The following is a 23,724-nucleotide window of genomic DNA, read 5'->3' on the forward strand; positions in this document are numbered from 1 at the left end:
AAATTTACACAAATCAGTTTTGTCAACCTTTGAATGCATAATAGATTAAACAAAATAATAACATGTTCAATCATTGCATTAGGACAAAAATACGTTTTCCACCAGCAATATGTATGAAATTGCATAAAATAACTCATGCGATTTATTAGTGAAAAAAAATATGAAATTTGCTTATATCATATACATTTTTTGGGTTTGTTAAATTCACACTTGTTTATATATACTAGGAAAAAATAAATCATTTTGCATAATTACACGGCGTTGAAATTTAATAAAAAACAATTATACTTGTTATTAGGATTTAAATTAATTTTAAATCATATATGATTTTTATACTCAAATTAAATTTGTACCCAATTCATGTGGTTTTCTAAATTTAAAATAATTTTTGGTTTAAAATTTTAGTTTATATTTTTGTAATAAATTATCTATTGGCTTATTATATTTAACCCTTTTGCTACGGGAGTGTATTCCATAGGATTGTTCATTAGTCCTGAATTACTACTGTTCATTAGGTCATTGCTACTGAACGGACCAGACACAGCAATATATTTTAAGATATTTCTATCATTATCAAGAAAAATGTGTTGAAAAATAAAAAATACGCTTCTAATAAACAAAAAATTAAAATTACCAACAGTTTAACTCGTAGTGATAAATCTTGAAGCAAAAACCGACACAGAGCATGTCGTTCACGGACGTTTGTAGTGAGAGGGTCATTGAAAACATTAAGATAATAATATTTTTCATAAGGATAAGGAACAATAGAATACCCCAAACTATTTGTAATTGCATTACTTTATTAATGACAATTTAGTCAAACATAAAAATACACTGGATAAGAAAAATATAATACTATATTTTTTTATTTCAATAATTTGTACTAAATTGTATGTAGATTTTAATGATATTTAAGTAAAATATATAAAAATATTGAGCGTGGCAATAAGAAATCAGTATTAAACCGATAATATTCAATTATATTTATATAAAACTAATAAATTATCCTTTATCAAAGTACAACCCAGTCCCCCGAATGGCCGTGCAATGAGAGCTCGTGTCCGCGGCACTAGTATCTATACATGAACACATAATGTATTATACTTATCCAATCAATAAATTAGGGTGACGGTCGTATATAAAGCAAATCCCGACGGATCAACGTGCTCCGCAGCTAGAAGCAGGAATCAAAGGCCATTGCGACATGCGGCAATATCCACGATCTTGTCTTGCGTTATTAGTATTACACACATGCATGTAAATGAAAATTCATTTATATAAACAAAGGTTCATTAACGTTGCCAGAAAAAAATATATTAGGGTGTAAGAAAAGGAAACTGAGTTGGACACATTTTGGACAACAAACACGAAAAAACATTGATAATATACTCTATAATAATTTTCTCTGCATCGTGGATCTAATTTCTGTATTATGCAGAATAATCTCACATTATAGATGGCGCAATTATGATAATTATCATACTTTTTTAATAAATCACATGAACTCATTAAAAAAAGCAAGTACACAGAATTCTGTCATTTCGCCATGACTAGTATACTCGTCAATAACAGTTTACTGGTTAAATCGTAGACCTGATTTTGGTCAATGTTGTGCAATATAACGACATTATTTGAATAATTTTTAAAAATCTTATTTCTTGTACCACAAGGCATTATAATAGACGCCCTTCAGCGATGTGTGTAATAGGAAACATAAATAATTATAATATATGATAATTTTTCTGTGTATGAATATGTAATGAATGACGAATGATCATTGTTTTCGCATTTTAAAATGTTGTTGTTAACTGATACGCTGATAAATTTTTGTATGCGTAATAAAAACATAAAAAATTGTTATTAAAACGCTATGAGATCATCTGATTACAGTTAGTTTTACTTGATATAAATTGAATACTAATGTTAGACAAATCTCAAAACGTATTAAATTTTGTCTAATTTAATTTATAAAAATATTCAGCTATATTGAGTAATATAGCCAACAATAGTATAATTTAAATAAAAAAAATATAGAGTCTCATATGGCCATACAACCACTTTTATTATTGTGATCGTTAACACCGATGACTGATTCTTGATTGTCGCAGAAAATAACTCAAAGCAATATTACTGTTGATTTAATTTATTTCCTCATTCCAAAATCAACTCATATGAAAGCTATTTCTATAAATGTAAACATTCATATATGCTTCATGTTGGTGAGGACGCCTTTATCCATATACGTGAAAACCCACACTCGGGCATCGCGGTGCATATAGTTGTTAAACCCGAGGCTATGCAGTTTGCATATCTGTATTTTATTCGCGTTGAAAAGCTCTAATGCTTATATATTCGCTATTATATAATTCATATAATTTATAGTTGTGCACATTTTGTATTAAGCCGTTTAAGGACACAGTACGTACAGAATGGGGAGGTGTGTATCTGCAAGTACAATTATTACATAGATACCGTATACGTTTTGTTTTATTATTAGAGATGCTTGCAACGCGAAAATATGCTCTTAAATAATTAGTCGAAAGCGTCTGGCTGATTGCATGTGGAAAAATCCCGCGCAAGTTGAACAACGTTTCCAAGCATTTAGAAGTCGGTGAGCAAATTTTTAAGAAAAATATTTTTGGCTATTTAAGATTTATTTAAACAACAACATAAGGCATAAGAAGTGTTCTTACGTGTTTGCTTACGATAAAACTTCAACAAAACACCATAATACCTAAAGATATCCATTAATGCGCCTTCTCTTCCTTAGGGGTTGTTTTATAATGTTCTCAAGATGTTACACAATGTACATCATACAGACCGTTCCGAGCACACTATAATTCACGGGTAACGACCTTATACTTAATCTCGTTCTTTGCTATGGTGGGGTAGTTGCAATATGAAAAACATTGCCAAAAACGATTAGCGCGCCTGAGCATCACTCTCGTACGAAAATTATCATCAATACACACTGTTATCGCCATTATCACCGGACACTTATGAACACTCGACTTCACTCAAACATCTGTTCCACGGGACTGATTAAAAAATTTACAAAACGTCTTCGCTGAAACCAAAAATCATCCCTTCCCGAACCTCCGAGGGTAACAAAACATATATTCATAACAACAAAATATGATTTCTAACTTTCTAAAAAATGAATTGTTATCCTCGTTTCCGAATTGCTTTTATGGCTCCGGTTGTATAACCGTAACTATACATTGACACCCTTTACGACTTTTTAAAAAACTCGATAGTCGAACTTTCTTCTAAAACGATTTATGTTCTTTCGCCGAGTTTTTTTTAAGTCGCACATTGTTATGGCACATTTTTACGATAACCCCAAACTCCGAGTCCGCTCTCTCTGCAGTATGCACTACCTATTTTTTAGCTAAAAATTTCTCTTTTCTTCGACCTGCTACGACAACTGGCTGTATTTTTTACCTTTTTCGCAAAATATGACAAATGCAGTCGTAAAACTTTCTATTTCGACCACCGTCATATAATTTCAGCAAAATTTTATTACCCGTCATCCACATTGCAAAACTATATTTACGATTTTTACATTACCGCTCATAAAATAATTACAAATTTATAATGATATTTATCGTTGCAAAATATTTAAAATATCAGTACCAAATTGTGTGTAAGTGAATTAGCACTCGAACATAACATGGAATTTGATAGGCAACGAACGCATGCAATTTTGTAAATTATTTCAATAGTTTTTGCATGTAAATGTTCAATAAATGAATCAAAATGTTTTTCTCATTAAATTGTCAAAAAGCGTATCTATTTTAACAGTACGCGAGACATTTCACATAATCAAAATTCACTTCGAAATTCACTGCAGAACATTTTTATTGATGCGATATTTTGGTGCGCATCGAATGTAATAAAACGATTTTGATGGGATATTGAACTTCGTAAATCAAACAAAATGGAAATATCCATTAAATCAAATGCAAAAAAGAATAATCAATCACGCTGGGTAATACAGAAAACTTAGCCGATACTTATTAGACATAGAAAAAATATAATGTAGTAGGCACAGATGGATGCAGTGCAGAATTAAATTATATATATAAATTTTATAACCAAATCCCGTAAATCATAGGATAATTTTCCCTCAAAGCAATCAAATATTGAACCATTTATAATTATATAAATTTAATTTCGGTATATTGGTTACAACTTATACAATTATAATTATATAATTTATTAGCGAATTAACGAGAAGCATTTTCCTAATATTTAATTAGATATTACGTAAGATAAATACGCATGAATCAAATTAGATTATTTCTAGTAGCAAACAAAAATTCTACAAAATTTAATATTCATATTTGTGAAGATTCCGGATAATGATACCGCAATCCCTCTCACCGTAACTACAGGGATTAATCGCTTGTTTCATGATTGTTGATTCTTTTTTTCTGAAAATCGAATGCTGTCGACTCCCTATTCTGTTATTCAAATAACATTGCGCAGTCGTCTATTGTTCCGTATTAAATTATTCCTCGCAGATTTGCGAATAAATTTAAAAATGGAAATGTGTATCGTCACACCTTCATTCGACTTGATTTAGTATACGACAATATTATAAATAAAAACACAGCATCAGGATTTATAACATTATGCAATGTTGCATTGCTTAAAAATTGAAACAAAACACAAGTCACATGAACATATAGAATCCCATACGGCATTTCGAATTTTACACTGTGCCGATCGTATATTACTTTTGTATATAACAACAAACGCCACATAGAGCAGCGCGCCCGGTCATGTTTCAAATTGTAAATTTCTATTGAAATACAGCGATTAAAACCTGATACAGTAATAATAAAGTCATATAATTTGTTATTTATGGAATAGTCATCGCCAGCGAGTAGTGATTTAATATCTCATATGACTGTCACGCATAACTATTTAAATTCTAAACATTAATACTATAAAATAGGTATACAACAATTATATGAAACTAGTGGTTCATGCTATCGTGCCTTAAGGCATTTGCTGGAACTTCTTGTGTCGTTATTTCAAAAGCTTTAATTCTTTCTAAATATTTTGAGAAAAATAGTTTTGAGAATTTAAATTTTTTGAAAATCTTTAATTATTTTTAAAGCGACCGCGCCGCGTAGCTGCTTTAGAGTCGAAATATCAAAGCGCATAAGCGCCCCATCGCAGTCTAACGGTTAAACATGATAAATCTTGGTATGGAACCCACATAAATATAAAAAAATGTATTTATTATTACAGTTTCTATAAAATATCTGATAATTTGATGTGCAAATATTTAATAATCATTTTTGTGCGCCAAAAGGCAGTTTTTGTAACTTTTAATGGATCTCCGAAACCGCTGGTCATAAAATTTCCATAAAATAAAATATTACTTTCCATAAAATTTAGTCAACTCTTCATTCCTTTCAAGTGAAATGTTTTTTAAATCATTGAAATCTGACGCTCTCAATAGCTGAATTTGCATTTTTTGCACTTTTTGCAAAAACTAATCAGCACGTCTCATCATCAATAGGAATCGAATGTTTTTTAATCATTGAAATCAGTGTATCTGTACTCTCGAAATCGTCGACGAAAAATTGTATCCGCACAGACACATACATCAATTTTTTTCTAATGGTTTGCCAAAATGTTCAGTGGGTACAAATACAAGTGGATACAAATATACAAATTTTTATTTTCGTTTTTTTTAGATTACTATTACTTACTCCACGGAAAGTTTTTAAAAAAGAAGGTTGACATTTTACTGATTTCAGCGATGTTAATGATCTGAACAAATGATAAATTTGAAAAAATATTTAGCAAATGAGTATTTACATTTCAATAATGCATAATTAATGTAATAAATCTTGCAAATCAGGTGACTTTAATTCTGGGACTTTTCCTGCGTTGTGCACACGCATAGGGGCACCGCGCGCAACGGTAGCCGGTGCCGTGTTATGAACTGCCAATTACAAGTCGTAACTTACTGACCGGCGAACGTTCGCTCTCTGCTCGCCGACCGGCCGATGCCCATCGCTGCGTCGCACTCTGGCTTTGCGTTAACAGCAGGTTTATTAACTGTCGATTTCCGATAGAAAATAGATAGCAGCCACCGCCACCCCCTATTACACGCAACCCACGAGGTCCCTTTGTGTATTGCGACACCCCCGTCTGCCTGGCCGGCAGATAATTTTGATTTGCTAATCGCGCGTTCGGCCGCACAAGCATGTGTGCGTGCGGTCCGTGCGTGCGTTTGACCTGATCGCTTCGGCTGACGGTGCGGCGGCGCGGCGGTTCACCGGTATCGGAACCGATATCAGACTAACTATGTAACGATGTTTGAATTGTTCCATTCCGGTCTGTGCAATGATGCATTGTGATGACGAAATGATTATACAACATCGAGAGAGATCGCGCGTTCCGCAAACGAAACGAAAACTGTTTGTTCGGCATGTCGACGTTTGTGAATTCTAAATAATGAAGCAATAATTTAATATAACTCAATCGATCTACAGCTAAAGCTTTGCACCCTTATGTAAAAACAATCTAGTGCTGAGTGACATGGTGCCTTGGAAAATTGTTTAAACCTCCCGCACCGTATTTTTTTTTTTAACCGGGCGCCTTGTTCTCACAAAACTGAATTTTTGTCCTATATTTCGAAACGGTTCAACCTGCTTTTGTCAAAAACTAGTCAACACGTCTTCCTATCAATGAAAATCGAATATTTTTTAAATCAATTAAATCGGTTGATCCGTGCTCTCGAAATCGTCGACAAAAATTTGTATCCAAACATACATAAATACATACTCACAAACACATGCACACATTCCAATTTTTCTAAAGTATGCCAGAAAGTTCAGAAGTCTTTGAAACGTAAAAATATGCAAAAAAAATCATTTTAATTTTTTTGCCATTACCATAACTCACCCTACGGTAAGTTAACAATATAATGACATAAATTGTGATCAAAACCAGCAAACAATTAAAAGTACATATTCAAGATCAGCTTTCGAGCAATATATAATCGTAATTATGAATGCAATTATTTGTTCAATGGTAGGTAACGAATTGTACGTGCACTATGATATTGCTATTAATATTATTAACTACGATGTAACCATAAATTTATCGTTTTGATGAATGAATATCGATATGTCATAGCGCAGAAAAGGACGCGATACGTGGAGAACCATCACGCATCAAGAAATCCAGTTATAAATCTGTATTATCATATATATTGCGTACAGCAAACGGGCAGTATAGGCGCCCGGTTCGGGTATTGGACATCTATAGATAAATAGGATTTTCCATGTGACAGTTGCGTGCATGACGCATTGCGTTATTGATACAAAACCCCGTGGCGTGACAGGGAATAAGATGAGCTAACGAACCGTATAAATGCTTTATGTGTTTCCGATTTTCAGATATCCCCCATTTTATTGGACAGCGCAATGGCCGCTTTAAATATTTTCCGCATTATAGGTATATTGAGCGCGTCTCGGAAGGCCATATGCCAACAGACCTCACGTCGCATAATGGAAATAATGATCTATATACTTTCATATTGAACTTGTCGGAGATCAATTTCAAAAATTTAAAGCCTTTATATAGTAACTCACGAGGATTTCAGATTCTTATGGTCTTACAAAGTCATGTGATGTGATATATATATATATATATATATATATATATATATATAAATATATTACGCAAGAATATATTACAAGTGTGTTACAAAAGAACACAATTTAAATTCTACGGCACGCGAAAAAGGTATAACACAGAATACATTAATCACTGCAACAATAAATATAAAAGGAATAGATATAAATCGTAACGTACTGTTTTATCTACATCTGAAAGTCTTCCGAAACAACCTGATTGATATGTATTCGTACGTATAAATTATGTCTGCTTCCTGTTTGACTCATTGAACATGAAATACAATGTGTCTAAATTTTAAATGTTATTTGTAAAGGGCAATATAATTTGATTTTAAACTGTATTTGAACAATTAATGAAGAAATTTTCTAGACACACCGTTGAAGATAAATTTGAAGATAATTTTAATAAGCATCTGTACAATTAAGCATGTTGCCATATTTCTTTAATTTGTTGTTGATATAACTCTCTTCACGCCATTACTTTCGCTACGAATGTGGTCCATGCACGACATCCACATGACATGCAGTCGTAAGCGTAATTTTTAATTTTTAACACGTTTTTATTGATAATGATAAAATATCCTAAAATATTTTCAGCAGAAGTCACATTGCTCTATGAACCAGCACAACGCTCAAGTACTTGTTACACAAAATATTTTCAGATTTTCCAATCATTATGAATAAAAATTAATACAAAAATTAGAAATTGCACTTCTAAACAATTAGAAACCACAATAACGAATTAGAAATTATAATAATTTAACTCAGAGTGATAAATTGTATTGGTCACACTGACGACATTCGTACACACAGGGCGTCAAACGGACGTCATCTATAACTGACGCTCGTAGCAAAAAACGTTTTATTATTAGCTTTGTATTCAGTTTTTTGCCTGACTCAAAATTTTAATTAAACTCAAAATTTGAGTTTGTGAGATTATTGAATTATTATATGTCAAGATCATCTTGACAAGATGAAAGTGACATGTAATTGTTAAAAGTCATTTCGGTATTCGTTAAGCTGAGGATTCCGGACCCCCACGAGTCTTGCAATCAATCCCGCGTAATGAGAGAACTGGAGGCCAATTAACGCAGAGACCGAGCTCGCCCCGGGCAGCCACCACGGGGATGAAACAACTCTCTGTTCCACTACACAAACGAACTAGAGAAGTTCAACGATCGCGCAACCGCGCGCTCTCATCATTGGCCCCACATTGCTGAACTAAACCGTTTCTATATCAATTTAAACGCTTTTATATCTTCGCGTTCAAAAACTCGGTAGTACGTTTCAACCTAATCTAATAAGGATTAAAGTTCGCTAAATGTAACGTTTCGGTGTAACTCTATCTATCGAAACGTTAGAGTAATAATTATTGGGTAATCTTATCACGTTGGGTAAGCCAAAAAATGAAAATTTTTGCATCTCTTTACGTTTCACAGGTTTTTGAACATGATATTGGCACACCTTAGAAAAAAATGATGGATGTGTGTGTGTACGTATTATGTATGTGTGAATGTTTGGATACAATTTTTCGTCCACAATTTCGAAAGCCTGGATCAACCGATTTCAATTATTCAAAGCACATTCGATTCGTATTGAAAGGAAATATGCTAATTAATTTTTGGCAGTTTTGGAGATTCAAATCAAAAAGTGCAAAAATAGCAGTTCTTGAGAGAGCGGAGCATTCCATTCGAAAGATTAACTTATAAGCTTATAAGTATTTAAAATAACCTATTTTAAAACATTTAAATAAATTATTAATTATTAATAGTTTTTTTATTGATTATTAGTTATTTTTATTCCAGAAATTTTTACTACTTTTCTGGTTATTTCTATTCCAGAAATGCTACGGTCCGGGAAGTTCCTGCAATAACACCACGCACTACTACTTTTATTAAAATATATGCTAAATATATTAAATTTTTATTATTCTTAAACCTAATATAAACGTACAGCATGAAATGCCAATGTTAAATCAAAATTTGCTTAAATTTATATGATCTTTTTCATCATAAATTTCACAATTATACTGCTATTCAACAATTTATTTTTTGTCCTACTCAAATGCTGAAGCTAAAATCGAAAGATACTATCAGTTTAGTAATTTCAGAGTGGCGACTTTCATTGTGAATGCTCAAATGTACTACATTTCATTATCTAGCCAAAATTAATGTTTTAATGTTCTTGTGCTTTCTGTCCTTCCGTATAAAGAAATGGGTATTGGGACATCCATACAATACGAAATTATAGCGCAGCGCCTCGTTAAAACCTGCCATTTATCAAAGGACCACATACGTAAGTCGAATAGAAAAGACGATCCATTTTCTGAAAAGACTTAAGCCTTCGCGTATATACGCACACGAGTGAAAGTTATACGCGTGCCTTCTTACGTAATATATAGCTTATGCCGGGTTGCGATCGCCGAAAATAAATGGCGACAAACTATGTGTAATAGATCCTGGCTTCTCCCCCTAAATCGAACTCTGAAACTCCTAACGGGGTCAGAGAAACAAGGATACAAGGGAATCCCTCTTGAATCCGCGCCATCTAACAAAAACCTGTGGGTGTGCTTGTGTTTGTGTGTTCTGATGGCATTGGTTTCTCTTTGCCCCTGGTACAGGAACAATTGACACACATATATTACAAAAACTTAATAAAGGCAAGCACCAGCAACAATACATTAATCTTGTTTTCTTGCATGTGTGATTAAATAATTTACCAACTCGAACCCCGTTTGTTCTACGTTGCCGAACATTATTTAATGAGTCGATAGATTTATATAAATTAGTCTATTTTATAGGATTTGCTAAGCTCTAATTGTCTCTATTTATTTATGAATCGATTTTGTAACAAACGACATCGCAGCTCAATTAATAATTTGAGAAATTTAAAATATGCCTAAGATTATTATACCTATTAAGTGCAGACTATATAATACTAACCAACCCTAATTATTACGAAGGATGTTGTAAGTCGAAATGAAGTCATTAAAATGCTAAATTGCTTGCATGATGATGTATGGTATCTTGAAAAGTTGATGGTGAAAAATCACGGTTATAGACACAACATAAATGCATTGAATTTCGAAGTGAATTATATGTTCAGAGTATTACGGAGGAATGAAATTTTAATTTTAATAGCCAATTAGTTTTTACTCTTGTAGATGTTAACATATAATTTCTGTCTTTATAATTATGCCTTAAATTCCAATAAATAAAAAAACATTTGAATCTTCATTGATTGTACGACGCCTTTCCTATGGAATTTACCGCTATACGCATTCAATAAATTTCCAATGGGATATATACTCGTATTGTATCACCATATATCACACATTACATAAAAGAAAGATGACTCAGCTTCCAATGAGCAAGCGTGTGTACGTGAACGCACGTGACATTTACCAAATACAACAGTTTTGGGGACAGAAATGAAAAACACGAAAAAATACGAAGACTGAGGTGGAGATGCCATGTAAACTGGAAAAGGGTGAGACCATACGGAGTCATTTTAAATGGAATTTTAATACGTTTGACGCGGAACGGGGTTGTGGAAGTCTTTACGTAATATCTTATATAAGCCCCTGAACTGCCTGAAGTGACTTCGAAACTCGCATTTCCCTAGCGGGGTAAACGTTCAAACGGGATCAACTTTAAATGCTGGAGCCCAGCCTCAGAACTCGACGCCAATACCGGATATTTCGGGCCGGATATAATTGAACGAATAGGGAATAATGCATGATATAATTTGTAGCAGATACTAAACAAATATTATCACTTTATATATATTTATATATATATATATATATATATATATATATATATATTTATATATATGTATCTCAAACATATCCACGATGTAAAAAATGTCGCTATAAAATACATAATTCTATGGGTGATGCTCATATATTTAACTTTCAAAGTTTTAGACATATTTCATTAACAGAATATTTTTAGACAAATATTTTATTGTTTATTACAATAATTGTATTATATTTCAATATTCTTTCATGAAGTATAAGCATATCACACACAAATTCTTGGAGTCCCGATCCGATAATGATAATAACAATTTTCAGTTAATTTTTAACGACGCTAAGCATTATCTACGTCTCAAAATCTCGTCAATCACAACTTGATTTATACTTTTGTCGATAGTGGCTCATTGTCTGACGATATTTCAAGTTGCCTCGCTTTCCGAGAACATACCCGCGTTACAATCTAATGGTAGATAAACTGAAAAAGTAAAATTCCACATACATTACATAGGTACGAGAGTGGATAGAGAAAGGTATTTGATAATTGGTTGGAGGTATGTTAAACAATAACAAACTTTAACGTTAACACATGTTTATTGTTATTGTTATTACGTGAACAATTGTTTTGTAAGACCGAGTCGTTCATCGCAATCACGGGTTCCACACGCACAGTCATTACCGTTCAGAAATGATGAGAATAGTCTTGATGAGTTAATATGTTAACGAAAGTGGTGTTTTGCGTTGTTCACGACCATTTCGTACGTGTGCGCAATCACGCTCTCCAGTAGACAACAATATACTAGCGCGATGATATATTATAACACACCGTGTATTTACGACGTATAATGGTAGCTCTGTAAATAGTAAAGCCCGTGTACACGACTGTTAAACATGTAATGATTGACTATAAATGAGAGACATCGATTGTTTATTTTATTCCTATTGTCTCGTTGAAACTAATTCGCAAGCTTATTAAGTCTTTCTACTTTAAATATAAAATAAATTTTTAGTTGGTAATTCCATGAATTTACTTCATGATGTAACTCGTTGAGTTAATGTTGCTGCAAAGTACCAAAATATTTTGTTACAAAGCCGAAAACGGCTTTTAAAATGACTATAAGTAACACGGTAGCAAAAATTATAACGCTTTTACATATGTAGGGAGCACCTGTTCAGAAAAACAAGGTCGCGCGAAGTTCATGCAGGGCGCATTAATTTTATGCACTTATGCAGGTAGACGATAGTCTACAACGAGCGGCGAATATGCGCTCATGTGCCAACCTACCTACAATACAACACTTGCAGCACGCGAACATAATCATGTGCATGTTTATATGCGTATTATGTATACATATATATTGTGCTGACCAAACCCAGCGGCATAAATCTAGCTAGCACTATTCCCGGTAAGTCGAGCTTTAAATCAAGAGCCAACAAAAGCTGAGCTTCGCGGTCACAGCATATCATTACAGCGCGCGACGGCACAATTAAACGGGTCGCATAAGGACCCGGGCGGCTGGATACCGCGGTAACGTCATAGCGATACGAGCCCCGGCATGCATGAGCTTTGGTGGGCACGCAGACCACGGACCACGGACCACGAGGCTTACACGTACACATAGAAATCGCACACACCGGCTGTACACTAAATCAACGGACTTCCAAGAACCATTCGCTGTACATATAATGCACCTAGAGACGATGCTCTAGGTCAATAGCTCGGTCGGCTGTACGCGATCATAGTCACTTATTACATCGGGCGATTCAACGACGGCGCTGGCGGTGCGGGCGGACGCAGTTGCAACGTTTGTTTTGAAGACGAGCTTAATTAACGCGAGCTACTACTATCCGTCGGCACTGTTGTGTTCTCTGATACAACGAGAACTTTAATGACACAGACGCTATACTAATAGCGCACACAGCACCGACAATTTGCTACAGCTAAATGATCATTCAATACATGCAACTCATACGAAACGCATAGAATTATCTCCACAAATCTGAAAAAAAACATATTAAGAATTTTGTACGCAATTTCTAAATACCACGCGCAGAATTCATTCAAAAGATTTCTACTTTGTAGGGAGATTTCACAAACAAGTAGTAGCTTCGCATTTAGCATAAAGTATGTGCAAATAACAAGGGATTTATCATATGCATAACGCTGAAAGAAATACTGCGTTAAGAAATTGTAGTTCAATCGGCAATCTTGCTGCTTTGGAACACGCGCAATCTTTCCATGAAGATCGAATTAAGTATACGGTACGTTAAGATCGCTATAACATTTAACAAAGAAACCAGAGGATAATAAAAAATGACGAGAAGAAGCGATACATCAATAAAACTCAATCTTGTTGAACAGTTAAGAGAGATGTGTGCTTGGCTTTGCATAAAAATCTCACGCTTATGTCTCAATCATTCTATTGAACCGTGGCCAATCTACAATGAACAATATTGGCTAATAATATACGATCTCTACTCTGAACGTAAATTATCGGTATTTACTTATGATGTAAGTAGTATTATGATATAACAATATAATACAGGAAAATACTCATTGTATGTGCGTCAAGCTAGGATACCATAAACATGTTTTCGCAAACTATTATACAACCTACATGAAAAGCAGAACTAATAGTACGTTTTAAATAACTGCAACTATTACTAAATAGCCTATTTCACGTTGAAGTAATGTGATTAAATTATACTTGAGGTGGGTATATGTATAGTTTTATGGATTATTTTCGAGCCGGAAGGTAACGGAACAACTTTTTGTAAAAAAAACTAATGTCCAGAAATAATTTGGTTATAAGAATTTTGCAGTATCTTCTTGTACCATACTCGATAATAGTAGTCTGCCCCAATGATGTGAGACCACCACAAATCAATGATTTTCTTACTCTTTCTCGCCTATCATTCCCATTACCACTATTTACCCCCTCCCCCTTTTTTACACATTTTTTACGTATTTTTCTTTCCAAACTTCTGCTTCAATGCTTCCTGATCCGCGCTTCAGCTTTCAGTTCCCTGTATTTACATTTCGCCTACGTCGTCAATCATGTGTATTCTTCTTCTTCCTATTCCTTTCAGTCCTATTTTACCTTCGACTACTTTGTGTAGTAGGCACCCTTTTTGCAGAACGGGTCCGATCCAGTTTCCTTTCGAATCATACTCGATAAGGAGAAAAATCTCCTGTTTGTAGGTTGTTGCTTTTTGTTCATTTTTATATTTGTAGATTCTTGTGCAGCGTCTTTGGAGCTTCGCGGCGTGAGCAGGAGGTACGGAGAGTCACGGCGTTGTGTGATGTATGTACTTGCATACGGTGAGACCATAAACCACATCGTGTGGCACACGAGTCCGAGAGAGGTGCACATCGGGACGCTTCGTTCTCTTTTTATTCCGTTCTCTCGACTCGCCTCCTAGTAGTAAAATCAATACTAGAAGCACAGGGAAAACGGCGCGAGGCGCGATATTGTAATGCAGCGGACGCCAAAAAACTACTTCGAACCGATCGGCCCAAGAGAGCATCAGTCTCCGAAACGTCGGTTTGCGCGAATATGAGCAACATCATAGAACGCCAATATCACCGAGGATTAGCTACTCGAACAAAAATATACATCATGAAAGCAAAACTGATGAACTAAAAGGCGCAATCTTTGCAAGTTTACAGATTTTTATAGATTGATTTTATTGATTAATTTGCAATTATTGAGAATAATTTAGCATAAAAAATATTTATAAATTAACTTCAGAAGCCAATTCTCCGTTAAAATATAAATGCTATGGTAATGCTATGTTCCGGCTATATTCGTATTTGTAGGTAGTAACAAATTGTCAAAAAACTATGCTGTGCGATAAGGCGAAGTCGAATAACAATTTTATCATAAGTGCAACTTTCTAATGTCTCTTTGATAACACATACGTGAAGTTAGGCTTTATATGTAAAACGCCTGATTGCACATAATATTACCGTTACATCGTACATAACATTTCTATTTCATCCGAGAATTAGCCCTTCAATTTATGATAATATGAAACAACGATTTATAATAAATTCAACTTAAGTCTAATCATCTTGAAATCGACAATACCCAATTCTATTTGTCTATATAAAATTATTACCAAAAAGAAATATTTCAAATTTCATATACTACTATAAATTATATCAATTCTGATATAAGTACAATATACCGTAAAATTGAAAAAGGTAAATAACATATTTTTGAAAGTACCTATATAGTCCTACCTAGAAGAGAAAGTTTCTAAAATTTCTAAAAAAGTATATATGATATTCGCAATATTTCAAAACCATTTTACAACCCCAACTTTCTCTCTATTTAGTGAACTCGCGCTATATAGAATATAAAAAAAAGCTTTTTAGTGAACAAAAGCTATAGAATTTCACCAAAAATAGCTTTTCCGGGTATATTGTAAATATGAGTCATATTGTAAATAATCGAATATATTTAAAATTAGTAATTCTCTATTAGAAATAAAATTCTAAGATATATTTATTGATTGAAAGCACTGTTTTGAAAAAAATTGTTGAAAATCTATTTCATAACGGGTTAATTATATATATTATTAGTAGTTTAAGTTGATATTATTCCATTGTAAACTAGTATTTATAGCAGTGTTTTAGAAATGTAACAAGATTATAATTAAATTATAAATAAGCAACTGAAGATCAATAACTTTTCCTTTCAGTGCAATAATTTATTGGGGAGTGAACTTAATAACGATGTTTAAGTCATATTTAGCAATATTAGCGGTTAAATGTTATTAACAAAAATTGACAGATTAAAATAAAAAATAAGTATATATCTTGAATTGTGTATGTGACATAACTTAAAATAAATTTATTTTCCTTACATTTTCCGAACTGCACCAGTGACAATATAGTCATAAAGTCAATTCGGAGTGAGATTTCGTCTTCCTGATCTAGTTTGTTCCTGACCTACCCCACATTCGCAGTACGTACATTATCGGGTCATATCGAGCAGTTCATGTGAGCCAATCTTCCGTGTTGATAGTCCCATATCACTTTACATGCATACAATGTGACTTTGTTGGTCTCGTTCGCTCTCAAGCGTCTGCTCGACGTTTCGCCTTTTGACGGTCCGCGCTTCGAATGATCATTGACTGGCGTGCTTGTCGAGCGTTGAAGCCTCTATCGAGTAACCTCTCGTGTCTCCTCGAGGAGACGGAATCGTATTTATTCCACTTGGGAAATCATCTATATTATAACCTATTTAAATTTACAGTTTACTTTGATTTTCATCTTATCTCTTGTTATTGAATTAATTTATAATAATTTGTACGATACATAAAAATAGAAGGGGTAGTGATGTGGCCGACATAAAAATAGAAGGCTAGTGATCGAAGATGAAAAAGAAGATCACACGGTTCATTGTACCTTGTTAATTGATAATTCAGATTGAATTAATTATATCGTGGCACACACTAATCGCAATTTGCAATTTTGATAAATAAATTATTAAAATACGTTTGAATTAAAATATGACATTTGTCTTAAATATAAAAAAATCTAAATACAAAACATATGCATTTTAGTAAAAACTTGAATTATTAAGAAGTGATACTAATATAAAATAAAGCAAAACAGTTTAATATCACATTCAACCTCCCGCATGGTAGGTTGTAGCAATCGCAAAATATCGAAAATGAACATTTTTGCACATCTTTAGGTTTCGGAGGTAACCGAACATACTGGCATAGCTTAAAAAAATGAATGTAGGTGTGTGTGTGCGCATGTATGTGCGGAGAAAATTTTTCGTCCACGCTTTCGATAACACGGGTCCATCGATTAGAATGATTTAAAAAACATTCGATTCCTATTAGGAGAAGTGTTGAAAGTACAAATTTTGTTTACATTTCTTTCAGTTCCGTATTAAACTTAATAATGTTTCACCGTTCGACAGCAACGCGGCGCTATTGCGCTTTGACATTTCATCTTTAAAACAGCTACTATGCCGTAGTAGTACTACTTATGTATCTACTTAAGAAAAAAACTTCAAACCAATAAAAAATACATTTTTCCACAATTAAAAAAAATGAATTAAAACATTTATATACATATAAAATTATTTTTTATAATATATATTATAAAAAGGAATAATATTTAAGATCACACTCTTTAAAAAAAATTTAAAAAAAAAATTAAAAAAAAATTTAAAAATTTTAATCGAAATACTATATAATAAGTAGGCTTCATACTTTCATTAGCCTTGTAAGTTATTACACATAATTCAAAGTACTTAAATTCATATTAATAAAAATTTGTAACAATAGAATTAATACTAATTAATCGTATTAATTTAATAGACTCTTAAATATCATAAAGAAAAAGCTCAAAATAATTTGTTGGAAGCACATCAAAACTATCGGTTATGGCTGTTTCATTCACGCCCGCAGTTCGGCCATTAGGACGAAATATTCATTCAAGCAACTGTTTCACTCCGCGGTCATCTCCTGTCCTTTTTTGGTACACGTAATCCCCGCATAAGCCCGTCTCTAACTCGCCGCGTGGTCCACGAGCGCATGCGCACCTCGCGGACGCTACGGAACGCGGGGCAGCCATCTTGAGCTGGTGTTGTTACAAACAAAGAATTTCTCCTGTTTTTGTGACTTTTATAGTGTTTTTAGTGTAAAATAATCAAAATCTAAACCACTATCCTATCCTATCTGTCCATTGGAATAACAGTGCAATTGTTTATTAAAATTTTAGCTGCTCTACTACTGTGTTTGTGCACGTTTTGAAATGTGCGTGCTTTTCATATTTACATGTGATGAAAGAGGTCTGTTGTTTTGCATTTCTATGCAATTAAATCAAGTTTAATGAACAACGACATATTATGTGGTGCACTATAAGAATGCTGAGCATTCGGTATATGCAGGGAAAGAACAATCTAATAAATTGTTTTCATATTGGCTCGTACAAACAATGGTGTATACATCTCTAGCCAAGACGCTTTTGCATATTTATTAAAGGTTAAAATATTAAATACCTACGGATTATGATATTAGTTATAAACAAATGGTTAATTTGCACAAATTTATTGGCTCCATATCAAGAATAATGTATTATTTATGCAACAGCAGTAATTTTAAAAGCAGTAATTTGCTAAAACTCTCTAAAAATGCATTTAGAAAATAATTTTACCTAATTTGTTTGATAATAAAAGCTTTTTAGTATATATTTATTCTACAAGCGAGCATTTAATTTGCAGAACTCTGAAGAGTAAATCTAACCTCAAAATTCCCTTAGCATGTACTGCACAGAAAACTGTGCATAATACTTTAAATACAAAGCAAAGTTATAAAAATTCAATTAAAATATAGAAAAGCAGTATTCATAATATAAAATAAATACTTTTTTGCTTTAAAAATATTAACGAATCAAACATATGCCTATAATTTCAATGAATGCAAAAAAGTAATCTTGCAGGTAATTGTAGTCCAAAATATCGCAAATTTGATGTACGGCTGAAAGTAATGATCTACGGTACAATTTCAGTTTGATAGAGTATTTGGATCATAATACAAAATTATAAAGTCCAGATACTAATTATAATAATAATGATAATGGGACTGCTCTAAGGCAGGTCCGTGAGCTGAGTTAAATTTCAACTCGATTTAGGGAAGAATAGTGTGAGAGATTTCCCATTGCCATTTTTCACCACAGTGCCCGTAATGGGCTATTTTCAATTGAAAATATATTTTTGATCTAATTTTTTAAGTGAAATGGATAGAGACCTTAACCGCTGCACCATGGAGCACCTAATCATAATAATATGAAAGAATAAATTTACTATAAGTCCAGTCTGAATATTTCGTGAAAGTCTTACAATTGGACCTGCGTTAAAGTCCATACACATAGCTAGTAAAAATATAACTGTAGTCTATTAGTTTGTGGCTACCGGCGCAAGTAGAGGCTGCTGTACTCAGAATGCATTTTACATATCCCGATGTAAGTATAATATTTCATGTGAATACACGTACTCGTATACAAGATCGATTTAGAACATGATAAATCGTTTAATAAATTCTATGTTAATAACTAGACGTCGGCGATACAACGAGGAGAGAAGAACTAATGCGAGGCAAATGTTGTACAGAGGAATATATGAAAGATGATGATCGAAGAAACGGAACCGCGAGCGGACTATATTGCAAAATTCTTATTCGAAGAGTCGGTTCGTATAAACGCTGTTGGGCACATGCGTGTTCAGTATACGGTGTTGAATTGAGTTATTTATAAGAAAACGAGATTAAGACCGACTTTGAGCAAGTAACAACTTTGCAAGTATTTTGTGGATTCTTTGAATCCAATTAAAGTCGTGTCAACTTTGGAATTGACCCAGACGCGTGCTCAAATACTACATCAGTGCAATCGTCATGTTGAGAATTGCATATCAATCGAAAATAAAATCACTTTCTAATTATAACTATCTTTACAGATCAATAGAAAAAAAATTAATGCAAAAATATTTTTGCCGGTATGTAAATAATATAGGGCAGGTTCGGACACAAAGATCAAAATCAAAATTTGACTGAGCAATTATATTATTTTCAACCAAATCAATTACATGACAACAAATACCACATATCAAACAACCAAATATTAAACCGTGTTCAGCAAAATTTCCAGCTAATTCCTAACTATGGAAGTATGTTTTTTTCTACTTTTTTAAAATGGGAAAAGTCAAAGCAAGTCAGAAGGCATAGAGTTCCAATGTCTTATTTTTAATTTTAGAGAAATATTACGAAATAATAGCTGCATTATTCAACCACTGAGAAATACAAATTTCATGAGCGCATTTTTTTACAAAGATCACACTGTATATAACCTTGGTCTGTTATTTCGTCAGAAATATTTATCAGCAGTGTTGGAACTACTAATTTAATTTATCTTTTGTAAAATTGTTTTTTTTAAATTTAATTTTATTTTTTATTTACTATTTTTTTATTGTTTACACATTTGCCAGTATGAGAGTTTAGTTGATCCTTATTAACTCATTTGCATGTAAAGTTTTTATTGTAAAGCGTTTCGTATATTAAACAACAGTGCTCACAACCAAAAAAACGAACGACTAAAGAAAATACTTTTGTTATAAATTTTCAAACATTGCCGTATATCTCCCGATAGCGACGTCATAAGAATCAAGGTGATGGCTAGTTATACAACTTTTGCCCTCTTCAAATATTGTTAAAAAAAAACTAACTTTAATTGTTTTTGAGATCATGGTGGTGGACCTTTTTACCAGCTGACCTTGAAGCCCCGTTTTCCTCTATTATAAAAATCATTTATCAAATTTATCATTAGTAATCGGCAATATCGATACATCGATTTTATTCCAACTATCAAGTTTATCTACACACCTTTATGCACTTAAATACTACTAATGGCATATTACGTTCGCATAAATTATTGCGCCGCTGAAAATTACGAATTGCATAAGAAAAGTTATCGAAAGCACGCCACAACGTAAGTGTGTAAAAGCGATCTATTACCTACACGCACTTTATTATACGCATTTTTTTCTCTCTACATAAGATTTTTGCGCGATTATTTTAACCTGACTCTTTTCACTTATAAATGCGTGTTTGTTGCATATACGACGTACGAATGGGCCACCGCCACATGCTCTCACTCATAGAGTTACAAGAATATTTATTGGAATACAAATTGCACTAATTGAAGGTGTTGGCAATTAAGAAAATATTATCGCTTGTAAGACATACGAGCACGCGAAAGAAGTGTTAAATTGACGATCTTGCTTGCACCCAATTGCTCTATTGATGAACACCATAGTAGGAGACTTGATATGAAGTAAATATTTTGAACTATCAATTGTTATTGACAAGCTGTAACTTTAATACATTTTTTGCAGGTTCAAGATAGTGCATCAAACATAATTATGCACATGTTGTAGAATTGAGAAAATTATAAAACTGTCTAAAATACAAACATTGAAACAACACCTAAATCCATGATTAATGATCACATATAATTAAGGTAAGAGGTGATGCCAATGAGTGCATGATAAATAGACATGAATTTCGCCAAAATGCATTTTTATTTTTCTGAACAAGTAATATTTATATCAATATTTTAGTTAAAATTACCGAAATATCATAGAAAATTTAAATAGATTTAACCCTTTTCACTTGTACATTGTAAAAGTAATACGTAATTTGTTTCCGGAGCGGCGGCATCCGAGTGGAAAGGGTTAAGATATATATATTATAGTTATCAAAATAATACAATTTACTTATTTTCAACTTAATGATATCTCTCCTTGAGTAAATCTGTGAAGTATTATAGAAATATGAAATTCATTCAACCATGGCGGAGCATAAATAAATCATTCGCTCATTTAATATTAATGTGATGCAAAACTGCAAGCGAAGACTTCGGCTCGGTTCTGCGCGCGTCTCGTATAGAAAAGCAACCAACTCATCTTTTTCGCAAAGTCATAAATCGAGTCATCGCAGTGAAATGAACGCTTGTTTCCAATGCATAAATCACGGGAGAATTTATTACCATAGGTGTAACTTATTGATTACACACACACAGTCGAGTATACGGTTCGTTACTTTCGTATGCAGTTTCTTAAAAAAATCTGACATCATCAAATCAAGGAGACCAATTATTTTCACACGAACGTTGAAGAAATATTGTAAATATCATGTGTATCGCTATTTCATATACCAAAATTACTGTTGAAAACGGATCAGTAATGCAAGCTTACTTGCATGTAAATGGGACTCAAGAGCATTTGATCATACAAAATAAACATTTAAATACAAATTAAGGATTCTGGAATATAAGTAATAATGTATAAAAAATAATTTAAAAATAAGTAATAATTATATCCAAATTGTTTTTATTGCCTAATTAAATGCTCATATATAATGATGCTATGTAATCTTAATTTTGTTAGCGTGATGAACGGCGAAATGGGCATTAGTACTATGCCGGAGCGAGATATAGTTCAAATGAATAAATAATTAAAGTAAATCGGACACACAGGCCGAAAACGGACTGAAAATTTAAAGCGTTAATTTACGATGCGCTCCCGGCTAGGTACAGTCCGAGAATGGCCTCTCTCGAAATTGCAATCAAACTGTATTTTTAAAAGAATTATTGAATAAAAGTCGATTGAAATCCAGACCAAATTCGGCAACTTGTGATAATAATCATATTAAAACAATAATTAATTAAAAGTCTTAGCATGAAACGTGCAAACAATTATTTCGGAAATTTGTTCTACATTTTTTATTGCTGATTTTTTATTGTCTACGTAGAGTATTTAGCCGCTTACAAAATTTTATGTTTATATTCTATAATCTATACTATCTCCATATGTGTACTATCTTTTATTTATATCCTATTATATCCATTTTTTGTCCTTCTTTTAACAACTACATATTTTATACAGTCATAAACTCAAAATATTCTAAATTTCACATTTCAGATTATACATATTTTTTTCAAATTCAGTTCGTCAATCACATCTAACTGGTTAATGAGCGTCGTTATCTGGGTGATAATATAGACCGCCATAAACCAAAGAAAAGCGACAAAAAATCTCGAGCAGAGTGGTCGATTCGAAAGCCATAAAACAAACTTATGATGTTTTAGTGCATTTATGTGTTTGCTAAAGCATTAATAGGAAGTCACAAATACCGTAACGTCGTGTTTTATCGACCCGCGCACGGTGGAAGATGTAATATGGTTCTTGCGGCGCGTCGTATACTATATTGTTGGTTCGCCAAGGCGCTCACATTACTCTTCATAAGGAAGAATCATTATCCGCGAACATTAATCATTGTTAACCTCTAAGATGGCGAATGCTCGCCCTCAGTCAAACCCCAATTGAATTCCCAAAAGAGCAATGTCTCAAGCCGGGCTTGGTGCCCGAGTCCCACAGTCCCGTAAACCATTACCCGATTCTGTAGTATTTTACACATACGAATTATAACTTATACACACGTATATAAATATTAATAGCAAATTACCGTACGTTGCGCGTGCTTCGAATGTTAATAAACTTAACATTATATCACAGATAATGCAAGGCACGAAAGCGCACATACATCAATGATCGGTATCGGCAATTTTCGTGACGTTTCAAAGACACCAAGTTATTTCGGGTATCCATATTAATCGGAAATAAATTCACATATATATTTCCAGCAGAGGCTGCTTTTAAGTAAGCATACTGAAGGCAAAACCGTGCTGAACCTATAAAATGACTATAAAAAGCTCTTTAG

The sequence above is a fragment of the Ctenocephalides felis genome, unplaced genomic scaffold (assembly GCF_003426905.1).
Source record: "Ctenocephalides felis isolate EL2017-DRISC unplaced genomic scaffold, ASM342690v1 CF-g0.4_SCAFFOLD_01886, whole genome shotgun sequence".
NCBI lineage: Eukaryota > Metazoa > Arthropoda > Insecta > Siphonaptera > Pulicidae > Ctenocephalides > Ctenocephalides felis.